Source organism: Giraffa tippelskirchi, chromosome 2, assembly GCF_054371585.1.
Source record: "Giraffa tippelskirchi isolate mGirTip1 chromosome 2, T2T-mGirTip1v1.2.pri, whole genome shotgun sequence".
Lineage (NCBI taxonomy): Eukaryota > Metazoa > Chordata > Mammalia > Artiodactyla > Giraffidae > Giraffa > Giraffa tippelskirchi.
Window position 1 is genome coordinate 159,387,543 of NC_137276.1, and position 15,420 is coordinate 159,402,962.

Genomic DNA, 15,420 nt, shown 5'->3' on the forward strand with positions numbered 1-15,420 from the left:
TGGATTGGAAGAATTAATATAGTAAAAATGAGTATACTACCCAAAGCAATCTATAGATTCAATGCAATCCCTATCAAGCTACCAATGGTATTTTTCACAGAACTAGAACAAATCATTTCACAATTTGTATGGAAATATAAGAAACCTCGAATAGCCAAAGCAATCTTGAGAAAGAAGAATGGAACTGGAGGAATCAACCTGCCTGACTTCAGGCTCTACTACAAAGCCACAGTCATCAAGACAGTATGGTACTGGCACAAAGATAGAAATACAGATCAATGGAACAAAATAGGAAGCCCAGAGATAAATCCACGCACCTATGGACACCTTATGTTCGACAAAGGAGGCAAGAATATACAATGGAGAAAAGACAATCTCTTTAACGAGTGGTGCTGGGAAAACTGGTCAACCACTTGTAAAAGAATGAAACTAGAACACTTTCTAACACCATACACAAGAATAAACTCAAAATGGATTAAAGATCTAAACGTAAGACCAGAAACTATAAAACTCCTAGAGGAAAACATAGGCAAAACACTCTCCAACATAAATCACAGCAGGATCCTCCATGACCCACCTCCCAGAATATTGGAAATAAAAGCAAAAATAAACAAATGGGACCTAATTAAAATTAAAAGCTTTTGCACAACAAAGGAAACTATAAGCAAGGTGAAAAGACAGCCTTCAGAATGGGAGAAAATAATAGCAAACGAAGCAACAGACAAACAATTAATCTCAAAAATATACAAGCAACTCCTGCAGCTGAATTCCAGAAAAATAAACAACCCAATCAAAAAATGGGCCAAAGAACTAAACAGACATTTCTCCAAAGAAGACATACAGATGGCTAACAAACACATGAAAAGATGCTCAACATCACACATTATTAGAGAAATGCAAATCAATACCACAATGAGGTACCATTTCACACCAGTCAGAATGACTGCTATCCAAAAGTCTACAAGCAATAAATGCTGGAGAGGGTGTGGAGAAAAGGGAACCCTCTTACACTGTTGGTGTGAATGCAAACTAGTACAGCCACTATGGAGAACAGTGTGGAGATTCCTTAAAAAACTGGGAATAGAACTGCCATATGACCCAGCAATCCCACTGCTGGGCATATACACCGAGGAAACCAGAATTGAAAGAGACGCGTGTACCCCAATGTTCATCGCAGCACTGTTTACAATAGCCAGGACATGGAAGCAACCTAGATGTCCATCAGCAGACGAATGGATAAGGAAGCTGTGGTACATATACACAATGGAATGTTACTCAGCCATTAAAAAGAATACATTTGAATCAGTTCTGTTGAGATGGATGAAACTGGAGCCCATTATACAGAGTGAGGTAAGCCAGAAAGAAAAACACCAATACAGTATACTAATGCATATATATGGAATTTGAAAAATGGCAACGATAACCCTATATGCGAGACAGAATAAGAAACACAGATGCATAGAACAGTCTTATGGACTCTGAGGGAGAAGGTGAGGGTGGAAGAAAAACACCAATACAGTATACTAATGCATATATATGGAATTTGAGAAATGGCAACGATAACCCTATATGCGAGACAGAATAAGAGACACAGATGCATAGAACAGTCTTATGGACTCTGAGGGAGAAGGTGAGGGTGGGACGTTCTGGGAGAATAGCATTGAAACATGTATATTATCATATGTGAAACAGGACACCATTCCATGTTCGATGCATGAGACAAATGTTCAGGGCTGGGTCAATGGGATGACCCAGAGGGATGGGATGGGGAGGGAGGTGGGAGGGGGGTCCAGGAAGGGGAACACATGTAAACCCATGGCTGATTCATGTCAATGTATGGCAAAAACTATTACAATATTGTAAAGTAATTAGCCCCCAACTAAAATAAATTAATTTATTTAAAAAAAGAAAAGATAATAACCCTGATTATTGTCTTAACAACCACAGCTTTATGGTAACCCTGGCTATGTCTTATTCTGCATTTTCCAAGAAGAAGAGACTACAATAGAAAGCTTATGTAGTACAACCTATTGAGGAGGAGAAATGAGAGACAAGTGGAGTAAGGGACTGCTAGGAAGATGAGCTCTTAAGTGTAACTGATTGTTGGACAGTCCTCAAATAAGTAATCTACTTTGAGTCTCAGACTTTGCAGAGGGGGGAAGAAAAATATTTATTCATGAGGCGTTTATTCTCATGCCCTTTCATGTTCTCCGTGATTTGAGACTGATCAGAGTTCTATGACTTGGTGTGAACAGGGAAACTCTGAGGCAAGAGGCAAAAAGGACACAGCAAATGCATGAGCTGAGGCAAGTGAGGTTACAGCACACTCATGGTGAGAAGCAGATGTCTCAGACTTCAAAGAAACAAAAGCCTGGGGCAGGAGGCAAAGGAAATCAAGAGTGATGCTCACGTGATATACTTTTCAGCTTGTTTTAGCTCTGAAAAATGTTCCTTGCTATTTTCGATATTTTGATATTCAACATGAATGTTAAGAATCAGATTATCAAAAAGTTCTATTTTGATTTTGATTGGAATTACATTAAATGAATAGATTTCTCTGGAAAATCATCATTTTTATGATGCTTAGTCTTTTATCTAGTACATACAAATATCTTTCTATAAATTTTAGTGTTATTAATTATATCTTTAAAAGATTTTATCACATTTACCACTAAAGATTTGCAAAATTCTGTATGTCATTCCTGCAAATCTGTGAAGTTTTGTTGCCATCATCAACAGGTGGATGGATGAATAAGTTATAACATATCTATAATGTGTTATGCTACAGGGCAATTTATATAAACTAACTCTATTTACATGTATCAACAAAGATGAAGTTATAAAAACATAAGATCATGGCAAAGAAACAAGTTGGAAAAACATGTGCATAGCATGATAGCATTTATACAAAGCCTAAAGCATTCAAAACAATATAATTATCTTCAATTAGAGCAAAATATAGGAGGTAAATGTAGGTGACCATGAATGGATCTGACACATACAACATAAAGCCTATTTAAGACCTTTTGAAAAGGAGGGCCATGGGACACAAGGAGTACCTGGGGGATTCAATCCTGCCTGTAATGTTTCAGAGTAAAAATTATTTTTTGATAATCTCATGATGAAGTGGCTACATTTCAACATACAAAGTGATGTCTACACAGTTATATGTTAAATATTTTTTCCACAGTTAAAATTCTTTGGGATCAGATATCCTATCCTCAGGCTTGTAGGCACTCCTCAAAATTATTTAAGTTTTGAGTTATTTTGTACACTTTCTTCTGTGGTTGATTCTGATAGCCATAGAAAATGAGGAAGGCATGCTTTGTGTTAAACCTGAGACAGGTGTAAGCAACATCATTTTTAAATGCAGCTAGGGCCTCTGATTTCATTCATTCAGAAATATATCTGTATACCACTTCCAAGTGGACTGTACTTTTCTATCTAATTAAGGGGACATTTTATTCTGCCTGAACTACTTCACCTATAGATGGATGCTTGACTTGAAATTTACATAATTAATTGGCTACATCTGCTTACTGAAGAAAGTGAAAGTGTTACACAGTTACGTCCGACTCTGCGACTCCATGGACTGTAGTCCTCCATTCTCCACTGTCCATGGAATTCTCCAGGCGAGAATACTGGAGTGGGTGGCCACTGCTTCATAAAGCTCTGCAGCTTCTCAACTCCATTCAAACATATTACTTGTAAAGAAGAATCTAAATATTTCCTGAGTATAAACTATTTCCCATCATATGAGCTTTAAATAATATTTCTTCATAAAATATCCAGCTTAAACAGGAATATATAAAATGATGCCTATACAAATCCTATATTGAATATTTTTGCAGAGTAAAGTATATTTTTGTTGTGAGAATTATTTTTTGTGAATATTGATATAAACTATAAATGTATTCATTTAAAATTTTTTCTTAAATCAAGGTAAATCTTAATTTATTTTTATCTTCATTATATTTTTAAATTTGTTTTTCAACTCTATTTTAAAGAACACTATTAAAAGTATGATTGATATGTAAAAATATGTATTTATCTAATGTTTACAACTGAATGAATTTGAGGTTGAGTATACACCCATGAAACCATCACCACCATCAAGGCCATGAACATACCCATCACCTTCCAGAGTTTCCTCCCTACGTCTTTATTTTTTTATATCTGGCAAGAGCACTTAATGTAAGATCTACCCTTTTGGAAAATTTTTAATATACAATCCCATACTTTTAGCTGTCTCAGGGCTATTTTGATGATAAATTCTTTTCAGAAAGAGAAACCATATGTGTGGCTAGTATTCTTTTCTGCATATAATCACTTTGTGGGATGGTGGATCGTTTTAGGTTACGAGTTTCCAAGCTTTAATCTACTTTAAACACTCTTCAGCTCTTGGCAGAAAGTTCTTTTTACTGGGAACAAAGTGGGTACCCAGTAGCAATTTCAACTGTGTTTGTTAAAGAGAAAAGGCTGCTCAGGTGGACAGAAATGGCAGTAACAAAGGAACAATTCAGGTTGTCACACAGGGATTAGATGCAACATCTAACAGTTACATAAATATAAAAATTTATTTAAGTACAGTTGATACACAAGTCTTTTGGGGATAGGATAAAGGGGAATAACATCTTTCATACTGAATAGGCTGAGAGTAAATACTGGATCCATTTCCTTGGAAACTGGCAATACCCTTTATTTCCACTAGCATCAGGAACTCACTGCTTTGTTTTGACCAGATCTTTCCTACTTCTGTATTCAGAAGTGTTAATTACTAAAAAAACATTTAAAGATTTTTTTTTTTTTCAGGTGACTGAAGAAATTGGGACTATTAATGTTCAGAATATTGAAACACTATCCTTGTGCTTCCATCTGATCCACGTGTTCACATGCCCACTTGTGAACAGAGTTCCCCTTCCCAGAACAGCTACTCAGCCAGGTGAGACAGGCTCTTGTTCAACCTTCTTTGGCAAAGACTTGTGGAGGGTGGGATGGGGGTGTGGATGGAGGCACAGAATACTCCTCTATAAGAAAAAGGGAGATTTGTAGTAGTTCTCTGTATAATCTACCACACTGTTGGATCTCAAGTGGAGACATCTGTCCTCCAGTACTGACATCATGGGTTCCATTCTCTTCATGTCCAATAGTGGAGCTAGTCCACAAAAGCAATGACTTTCTCCAGTTGTTCCATAGGCTTCATGGCTGCCCAAGTCTGTAAGTGCTTGGTGCTCCAGGTACTCCATCACCTTGACCATGACCTGGCCACTTCCCTGAGGACTCTCCTTGGAGGTGAAGCTCTGACATGTGCCTAATGGTTCCAAAGGCCCGGCCATCTCAAACTTTATTTTTTTAAAGCAGTGTAAGTTCACAACAAATTTGAGAGGAAGGTACAGAGATTTCCTATATGCACGCTGCCCCACGCATGCATAATCTCCCCCAGTATCAATATTCGTTATGAACCTACATTGACATATCATAATCACCTCCTTTCTGTAGTGTATATTATGGTTCACTTGGTGTTATACATTCTGTGGACTGGACACATGTATAGTGACATGTAGGTATTCATCATTATGGTGTCATGCAGAGCATTTTCACTGCCCATAAAACCTTTGTGCTCTGCCCATTCATCCCACCCTGATCCAAACCTTGGAAATATTTTTTTTCCCCAAGGTATTTATTATCCTTGCAGAAACCTTTGATTAAGGGTTGGACTTTTGGTAATATTATATAATATCTGTCAAATGGAAGTGTTCTGTAAGTACTTAAAAATAATAATCTGATAAAATAGATATATATATGAAATGATCACAAAATTAAAGAAGAACAATTACTTGTTGTATGTTAATATTCAAGCTTGCCTAACATTTTATGCCTACCTAGAACATATACCTTAACTAATATATTCAGAATACATTTATTCTTTATTATTAGACAATATAAATGATATTTTAGAATACCAAGTATATTATGCATAAACAAAACATCCACTTTAGTTACATGGGAAACAATCTTTTGAGTATAGAATTATACAGCACTGGAGAAACACAAGTTTTATTTTAGAATGAAAGACCTCTGGGTCTTCAGTGTGTTTCAAACCTCCAGGGAGGGCAGATCAGTAAGTAAATCAACAGGGATGTACAACTTCTAAAAAGAAGAATTTGATCTGAATATTTTAGAGTGTTTCCCAATTTAACAAAACAGGAATCTAGCACACATGTGATTGTGACAGTTCTCCAGACAGTTTTACTCAGAATTTATTGTCTTTGTGATTCTGCTCCCCACTCTACTTTAATGCCTTTTTCTGACTATTTTAAGGCCTTTTTCTTTCCCACAGTTGCCGTATAATTTCTTGCACAGCTTTAGAAACTTTCAAGCAGAAGGAAGTTAAATGAATAGATTAATGAGGGGCCTGTTTGTGGAATTCTTAGACCTCCTTCAATGGCAGTTGTGATAAATTACATACATTATCATTGTGATGATTTTGCAGCACACCATTATTAGAGCTTAATGTAGACTATCTCATTACACAAGCACGACTTAGAATGTACTTAGCAGAAAATATAAAGTGTTCACATAATTCCAACTAAATAGGCATGTCTCTAGATCGAGAATAGGTTTTCATTTAAAAGCATTAGCCATGTTTACTATCAAATGGCTCAGTTATATTTTACTCATGCATGGAGAAATCCATAAGTCTTCTGTATGTTGAAAATAAATTAACGCTTAAGCATTTCTGTGTTTTAATGACCCAGTTTTGTTGAAATTCATACATTTGACATATTTCTTAAATAAAACTTTTGTGAAAATAACAGCAATTCAATGCCTAAAAGCAAATATGACATAAGACAGTGAGAAATTTTATAAGGAATAAATCACATAAATGATAAATAAGCAATCATATTTGTTATAAATGTTATATCATCAATGTTCTTTTATGGGTAAAATGACTTCATTAGTATCTAAGGAAATTTTGGTAATATAAGCCATTGTGTATTGAATTATAGTTTTAAAACTATATTTTAATATATCATTATTTAAATCGTCAGAGAATAGTTTTTGCTTATTTAAAATAAAGGAAATTCTGTGCAACATAGAGCAACTAAAAATGAATTTAGGGACATAAACTCCATGCTAATTTATTAGCAGATATACTCATTCATCCACTGTCTATCCCCAATATGAGCACTGAATATCACCTCTATCACTCCACTCCAAGACTTCAGTCATTTCCTACCTGGAATATAGTAAAAGTCTTTTAACTGGTCTCCTTGCTTCTACTCCTGACTTCGTGCATTCATTACCCATCGAGTCATCATGATAAACTTTCAGAAACATAAAATGGACTGCTTACTCACTAGAATAAAACACTTTAATGAATTTCCTTTGTAAAGAGAAAAAAATATTTCCTCCATGGCCCCCAAGGCAAGCATAATCTTGTTCCTGTTGACCTTTCCAAAGTCCCCTCTCACTGCCTTTTTCACCTCATTCACACTAGAGTTTTCTCTATCTATTGAAAATTCCAGGCTTATTCTTATTCTCTATCCATTAAAAATTCAGAATCTTCACCTTCATTGTTAACTTGGAAGGGTGTCTCTCTTGGTTTTTGTATGGCTGTCTCCTTCACTTACTTCTTAGGTCCCATAGATCATCTTCTTAGCCCGCTATTTCCTTGCTAAGACTCATAGTTGTGCTAGACTTGAATTTATTTAGAGCTGCTAGAGTCTCTGCAGCTCTAAAATAAAAGATTTAAGCAGTTTTTACTATATTCTGAAATAAAGGGATTCATTCTCTTTACATACATATAATTCAAATCTTAATAAACAGTGACATGAAATTCCCAAAATATCCACATATTTATTGAACTATATGAAAATAATGTATGCACTAACTACGTTAAGAAATAAGGACATGCCAAGAGTCCAAATTCATGCATAGGTCTAACCAATAATGAACCATTTAGTTCTAAAAACATACTTTTTTAAAAATCACCCTTTTTAAGCCTAGAAAAAAAAATAAAACTAAAGAAGCTAACAAAAAGTTTTTCTCTTCATCATGTTATTATTAGCTGGCCTTTTTATTTGTTGCAGTTTCCATTATACAAGAAAACAGATGTTTCTGAACAGGTGTAAGTGGGTGGATTTGGAAACCTACAAACACTGAAAGCTTTTATGTCTCTTTTTTTTTAAGAAGGATAGAGAGGGAATGAAGTTAGAGGGCCCATTTCTTTTAAAATTATTTCCTGGCACCTGCTTTTATATTCTACTGCTATTTTCATTTTTCCTCCCCTAAGCTAGTTTACCAAATAAATAAATAATAATGAAATGCAATTTATTTTTATCTTCTTCTTCAAAACTAAACTCCCCCAGAGGGAAAATACCCAGTTGTCCAGTGGTCTGTGTAATCACCTCACACTACCTATCCCATCTGTCTTTTCACTTCCATTCCCCTGTTCTAGTTCAAGCTCTCAGTATCCACCCCACCCCCCCTTTTTTTGCAGACATTCCTAAATGAACTCCATAACTAGGTACTCTTTTTCTCACCATAGTCTCCGAAGTAATAAAAAAGTTTTAAACTGGAGATTTGATCAGGGTAGGTAGAATGGGACAAAGACTGAGCCTCAAGATAAGAGACCTCTTTTAAAACTACTCCTTGTAATTACAAGCTGTTTTACCCTTTCAGGTTATGTCAGGTTATGCATCTTTCTGAGAATCTGTTTCCTAGACTCCACAGTCTTATTTTCAGACTTATTGACCAGATTATTTTATCTGATTTCTAAGAAAGTTGCCTGATATTAAAAAAAAGACACTACTCAATTGTTTAGTGTTTCTCCACTATACAAAACCATCAATGGCTTCCCATTACCAAGAAAACAAATTCCAAATATCTGTGAACAGAGTTCAAATATTGCCAAAGGTTGATGCCAACATTTCAGTTAGAGGACTTGCCTACACATATTCAGTCCTTTAGGAATTGAACATGTTTTCGGTACATGCCAGCACTCCCATCCCTTAGGCCATTTTTTGCCTAGTTTTCTCTATCTGGAGTGGCTTTCTCCATCTTTTTCTACTGATTGGACTGTTTGTTTACCTATTCCAGAACTTTGTGTAGAAAGCTTTTTAGAGCTCCTTTCAAGGTATCATAAGGTAATATGTTATTATCTGTAGTATAACAGTTTATATTTTTATGTTCTCATATACCATAGAGTTAAATAGTCAATAGAGGAAGTTTTTTTCCTTCTTCAATATACCCAGGCAGTGGGTTCTCTGAAGGTGAAGACCTTGTCTTGAGCCCATTTCCCTTACACAACATACTGTGCCTAATGAACAGAACCTAGTGGAAATCTTGCTACCTAGTATAGCAAGTTCCTAATGGAAACTCTGGGAGATAGTAAAGGACAGGGAAACCCAGTGTGCTGCAGTCCATGGGTTCACAAAAGAGTCAGACAGGATTGAACAACTGAACAACAGTGAGCTGCTCAGAAAACTCATCTATTTCTTCATCAACTTATAATCATGAGAGTGTATTCTGTGAGAGGCAGTATTGTAGGCCATCAGGGATACAGTCCTGAGTAAGACAAAGTCATGAACTTACATTCTAGTGGGGAGATAGAAAACAAACAAGTAGACAAATAAATACAAACTCTGGTGTTAGGATTTGATAAGCTTTTTAAAGAAAATAAAAGAAAATAAAGGGATAGAAAGTGACAAAAGTTGTAAAATAGCAGTGGTTGGTCAGGGAAGGCCCACATTTGTTGGGCAGGGACATGAATGAGCTGAGGTGTTGAGCTACATAAGTATCTAAAAAAAGGCTATTCCTTGGAAGAGGAAACAGAAACTAGAAGGGTTTTAAAAAACACCCCAAAACCAGTATAACTCAGGTCAATATCTCCTTTGGAACTATTTTAGGCTGTCCCTCTTATAAGCAAAATCATTGTTAGTCTTTCTTTAGCAAAGATAGTGTTTTAATAATTTCTGTAATACAGTAATATTTATTATTTCTGTCAATTTTTTTTCTTTATCTTTAAAGTGAGGTTCAATTAGAGGAACATTAATGTTGCTTCTAGATCCCAATTGCTAGTTTTATGATTTAAATGCTTCTCTGTTCTCTTAGGGAGAAGGCAATGGCAACCCACTCCAGTACTCTTGCCTGGAAAACCCCATGGACGGAGGAGCCTTGTAGGCTGCAGTCCATGGGGTTGGTAAGAGTCGGACACGACTGAGCGACTTCACTTTCACTTTTCAATTTCATGCACTGGAGAAGGAAATGGCAACCCACTCCAGTGTTTTTGCCTGGAGAATCCCAGGGACGGAGGAGCCTGGTGGGCTGCCGTCTATGGGGTCGCACCGAGTCGGACACGACTGAAGTGACTTAGCAGCAGCAGCAGCAGCTGTTCTCTTAGTTTCACTTTTTTCATTTGGATGAGTGTAATATTTTTATCTCATGATTTTTTTTTTTTGCATTTATATGTGTGGTTAGGATGATATAAATAAAATGTTGTTTTTGCTATTACTATTATTATTTTAGTATTTCCTCCTTTATTTCTTGACTTCTGAAGCAGTGACTGCTTGGTTTTCTGCTTCAGCTGTAACTAATATGAGGCAGCACTGTAAAACTCCCAAATAACAGTGGTCTGGAATATGCAAAAGAGTTAGATTCTTTCTTTCTTATTAACTCCAACTGTCACCACACTGTGAGGCCAAACAATGCTGAAACATTAGAGTTTGGAGCAGATCAAGATACACTGAAGGGCCAAACAAGGAGAGCAGAGGACTCATGTGCCTCAAAGACCCAAACTCCGTGAAGGGTTTCAGCAAAGTATTAAAACACAGGTGAGTGAGGGGCATCCTAGGGTATGTGGTCAGCTCCTGCACAATTCTCTGATTTCTTGACTGAGGTAACAGAGTGATTAATGTTATTAGTCCTTAGACGTCAGGATGTCTGGGAGCTAGGAGCTCAGGATCATCAAGTAGTTAATTTCTCCCATTTGGTGGTGGTTTTTAGCAGCTGAAAAATTCAGGAAAAATGTGTGAGACACTGTTATCTGAGTACTTGAGAGAGGAGCTAAACCGGAGGATATGGGGGAGGGAGTATTTCCCACTAAGGTCCAATAGGGTCCTGCTTCATTACACAGCACACCAAGAAAAGAGGATCTGTCTGGGAAGATTAAGAGGGTTTCATAAGGTGGATTCACTTTGGCTGTTTGTGCATAGTATGGGATCCATAGCAGATCATGGTACTATGTTGGAGGGGGTCATCAAGAGGATGTGACTGTTCAGGGGGTGCTCCAGAGACTCTTTATTCCCTGCCTTCTCCTTGGAATGCACATTCAGTCTATGGTTCCTGCGCTAGGAGCCACTTCTCCTTGAGAGACTAATGTGTTACTGAGACCATCTGGACTGCGAACATGACTGACCCTGTGAGGGCCTCTATTTAAACGTTTAAGATCCTGGCAGACAGATTCAGAGATCTACTTGTCTCGCAGCCGCTCAAGACCAGCCTCACATGTATGTTCCCTTGCTTTCAGACTTGTCACCCACCGATTTGGAGGGGTCTGCCCCTTCCTTCTGTCTCTTTTTGCCATCCTGGTACAGGGGGCAGTTTCGAGTTTCACAGAGAGACTTCCAAGATTATGAACCAACACACTACGTATGGTTTCTAAAGCTGAAAGTAAGACAGTTATTCAACCCAGAGCAAGTAGCCGCCTTCATTCACTTAAGCATTTTGCTGGAAGACTGGTTTGGGAAGATGGTGGCCCGGGTGGGATGTTGAGAAGGTGGTGGCTCAGCTGGTCTCTAAAACAGATTCTCAGTAGGAATTTCACGCACGTAGGCATAAAGGAGCATTCATGAAAAACCCTGTGAAATAGCTGCTGCTGTGTGTGCGCTCAGGCCTGTCCGACTGTGAGACCCCATTGACTGTAGCCCCCCAGACTCCTCTTTCCATGGAATTTTCCACGCAAGAATACTGGAGTGGGTTGCCATTTCCTACTTCAGGGGACCTTCCTGATCCAAGGATCAAATTCGCATCCCCTGTATTTGCAGGCAGATTCTCTACTACTAGCACCACCTGGGAAGCCCAAAATAGTTGCCAGTATGGTCTAAACTGGAGTTAGAATGAACCCAGTGCCCAGTGTTGGCTTTCAGGGAAGTGGACTTATTTTTTTAAATTGTGCTGGCTTTATAACCTTATAGAAATGTTGTTGATGTCAGATTCTGAAAAATATTCAAATAGATAAGTTAAATGACCAAGGTAAAAGACCAAAGTAAAGGAGCTGTTTCTTCTGTTAGTGAACATAGATTTGGCTACTCACTGCCTAACAGTGAGTTGGGTGACATATGTTGGGTGACAAGGCTTGACAAGGAAAGCAACTTTATTCCAGAAAGCCTGCTGACAAAGAAGATGGTGGACTAGTTTATTAAAAAAAAACTTAACATACAGGCTCAGGTAAAGGGCTTTTAAAGGGGAAGGCAGAACAGAGAAGCAAAAAGGGGAAAGGAGTGTCAGTGGTTAATATTCAACTCTGGGTGTCTTATTAAAGTCCCTTCACCACCTGTGAGATAGAGGCAACGTGGAAACCTTGAGTTCTTACAGGCATTAGACATTCTGAAATGTTTCTAAAAAACATCTAAGATTTGGTCAGTTAATTCCAAAGACAGCCACTATGGGCTAAGGTAAAGGAGGGGATAGGGTGCTTTCTGGAATTTGGACAAGAACCAGGTCCATTTCCTGCCTAAAGAGAGAAAACTTTATTTGTGAGTTTTTATCTTTGCTCCTTCTCAGGCAGCTCCTGCAAAATGTACTAGCTTAAACAGAGTCATACTGATTCTACAAAAACTCAAGTGGCAAGGAAAAATAGAGAAATCAAGAAAGCCTTTTTGTTCCCAGGACGATTTCACAAGGTCCTGCTCAGTTTCACTTCTTCCTTCTTTCCCCTCTTCCCTTCTTTCCTCCCTTGCAGTACCTACTGTGTGCCTAGCACTATGCTAGGTGCTGCGGAATAAAACACACAAAAAAAGCTTAAAGGGTTTTACATTGAAACTGCATTGAAAATGTAGGCCATTTTGTGGAAAATTTACATTTTAACAATAACTGAGTCTTTCAATCCATTTATAAGATGTTATTTTATTTATTTGCCCCTTCTTTAATTTCTACCAACAATATTTTATAAGTTTTAGTGCAAAGATCTTGGTTTTCCTTGCTATATTTTTCTGTTGAATATGGATGTTTTAAAGGTTTCACTTTACATTTCCTTGTGGTTAATATATGCACATGGAAAGCAGTTCTTTATATTAGCTCTTTACGCTGTAACTTTTTAAATTTACTCACTGGTTTTAACAGTTGTTTTGTAGATTTGTTGGGGGTTTTTTTGGGGTTTTTTTTGGTAAGCAAAAATGATATCTAGAAGGAACAGTTTTACTTCTTTATTTGTGAACTTTATAAATTTTATTGCTTATACTTTACATGTTCCAACTGATAGGACCTCCAAGACAGTGTTGACTAGAAACAGAGAAAGTGAGCTTCTTTGCTTTGTTCCTGACCTTAACTGGCAAGTATTTAGTCTGTCACTATGTGGCTCAGTGGTAAAGAATCCACCTGCAATGCAGGAGACATGGGTCCGATCCTTGGGTTGAAAAGATGCCCTGGAGAAGAAAATGGCAACCCACTCCAGTATTCTTGCCTGGGAACTCCAATGGATAGAGGAGCCTGGCGGGCTTTAGTCCATGGGGTCCAAAGAGTCGGATATGATTTAGTAACTGAACCACCACCACATTAAGTATAATGTTAATGATATATTTTGGGGTGATGCTCCTATTATTCTTGTTTCACCAGAATTTTATCGTGAATGAGTATTTTGTCAATTGGATATGTTGAAATTGTCACTTTTTTTCTTCATTCTGGTAACATAGTGAATTACATAGATTGATTTTTGATTGTTAAATCAATCTTGCAGTTCTGGGATAAAATCTAATTGTTTACATTGTATTATAATTTTATATGTTATTTGGCTTAATTTTATAATAATTTGTTAAAGATTTTTGTGTCTATGTTCATGAGGGATATTGGTCATAATTTTGTTTAAAATGTCTTTGTGATGATTTATGTTTATGTTAACTTCATAAATTGATTTGGGCAGTGCTTATTTCCTCTATTCTCTGAAAAAAGATTGTATACTATTGGTACTGTTCTTTCTTGGATCTTTAATATAATTCACAGTTGAAATTATTTGGTTTTATTTGTGTGATGGTTTTTGATAATGTTATTTTAAAATATACATATAAAATATTCATATTTTCTCATTATTGTTATGTCAACTTTGTGTTATACTTTTCTAGTATATCTTTCATCTAAATTGTAAAATTTGTTGCCATAATGGTATTTATATTATATTGCTGAATTTGTTTGCATAATAGTGATCATGTTATTTTCTTATTATCTTTTAATGTCCGTAGGAATAGTAGCAAAAATCCCCCTTTTATTTATGATACTGATTCCTGCCCCCCCTTGATTTATTTAGGAGATTGCTAATTTTATTTATCCTTCCAAAAAATTAAGTTTTGGTTCTGTTAGTGTTTTATTATTTGTCTATTTTCTAGTTTCATTTTATTTCTACACTTTATTTCTATCCTTCTGCCTGCATCATGTTTCCTCTGATTCCTCTTGGCTATGACAATTTCTCAAACTTTCTTTGTTTTTGATGACTTGACAGTTTTGAGGAGTAACTGTCAGATATTTTGAAGAATGTTCATCAGTGATATTTGTCTGATGTGTTTTTCGTGATTGGACTGGAGTTATCAGTTTTGGGGAGGAAGACCACTAAGTTAAAATTTTAAAATGGCATAGAATATCATTCTCACCAAATAATATTGGGTGTACTGACAACCTAATTTGTCACTTTTGATGTTAATCTTGGTCATTGGCTAAACTAGTGAATGTCTGGTTAATCCTTTGAAAAATTACTCTATTTTTCCCTTTTTATATAATCTTTTTGAAGGAATTCATTATGTGCGAAACACATATAAGGAGTGGGAGTTATGGTGTATCTGCTATAGAATGGAGTTTCTACATTATTTAGAAATCTGCTCGGGAGATTTGTCTATTTTTTGCCACCTGTATGTATGTATATATATTACAGGGAAGAACTGACTCCATGCTGGATCTGTTTCTCTTACTTTAACCTTTGCTTCTTGTTGCTTTTGTTCACTGAAAGGATACTGTCCATACGTAGTGGCCTGCTTCAGGATACCCTGCCCATTTGCCTGAATGTTAAACCAAAATGCATTTATTCAGGACCCTATTTGCCTGTGAGTGGCTACAAGAAAGAAGAAATTAACATACCCCCTTCCCAAGACTGGTCATTCCAGGAGATATTTGCAAGATTAATGGCCTTTTTACTTTACTTCCTCATCTCTCCTC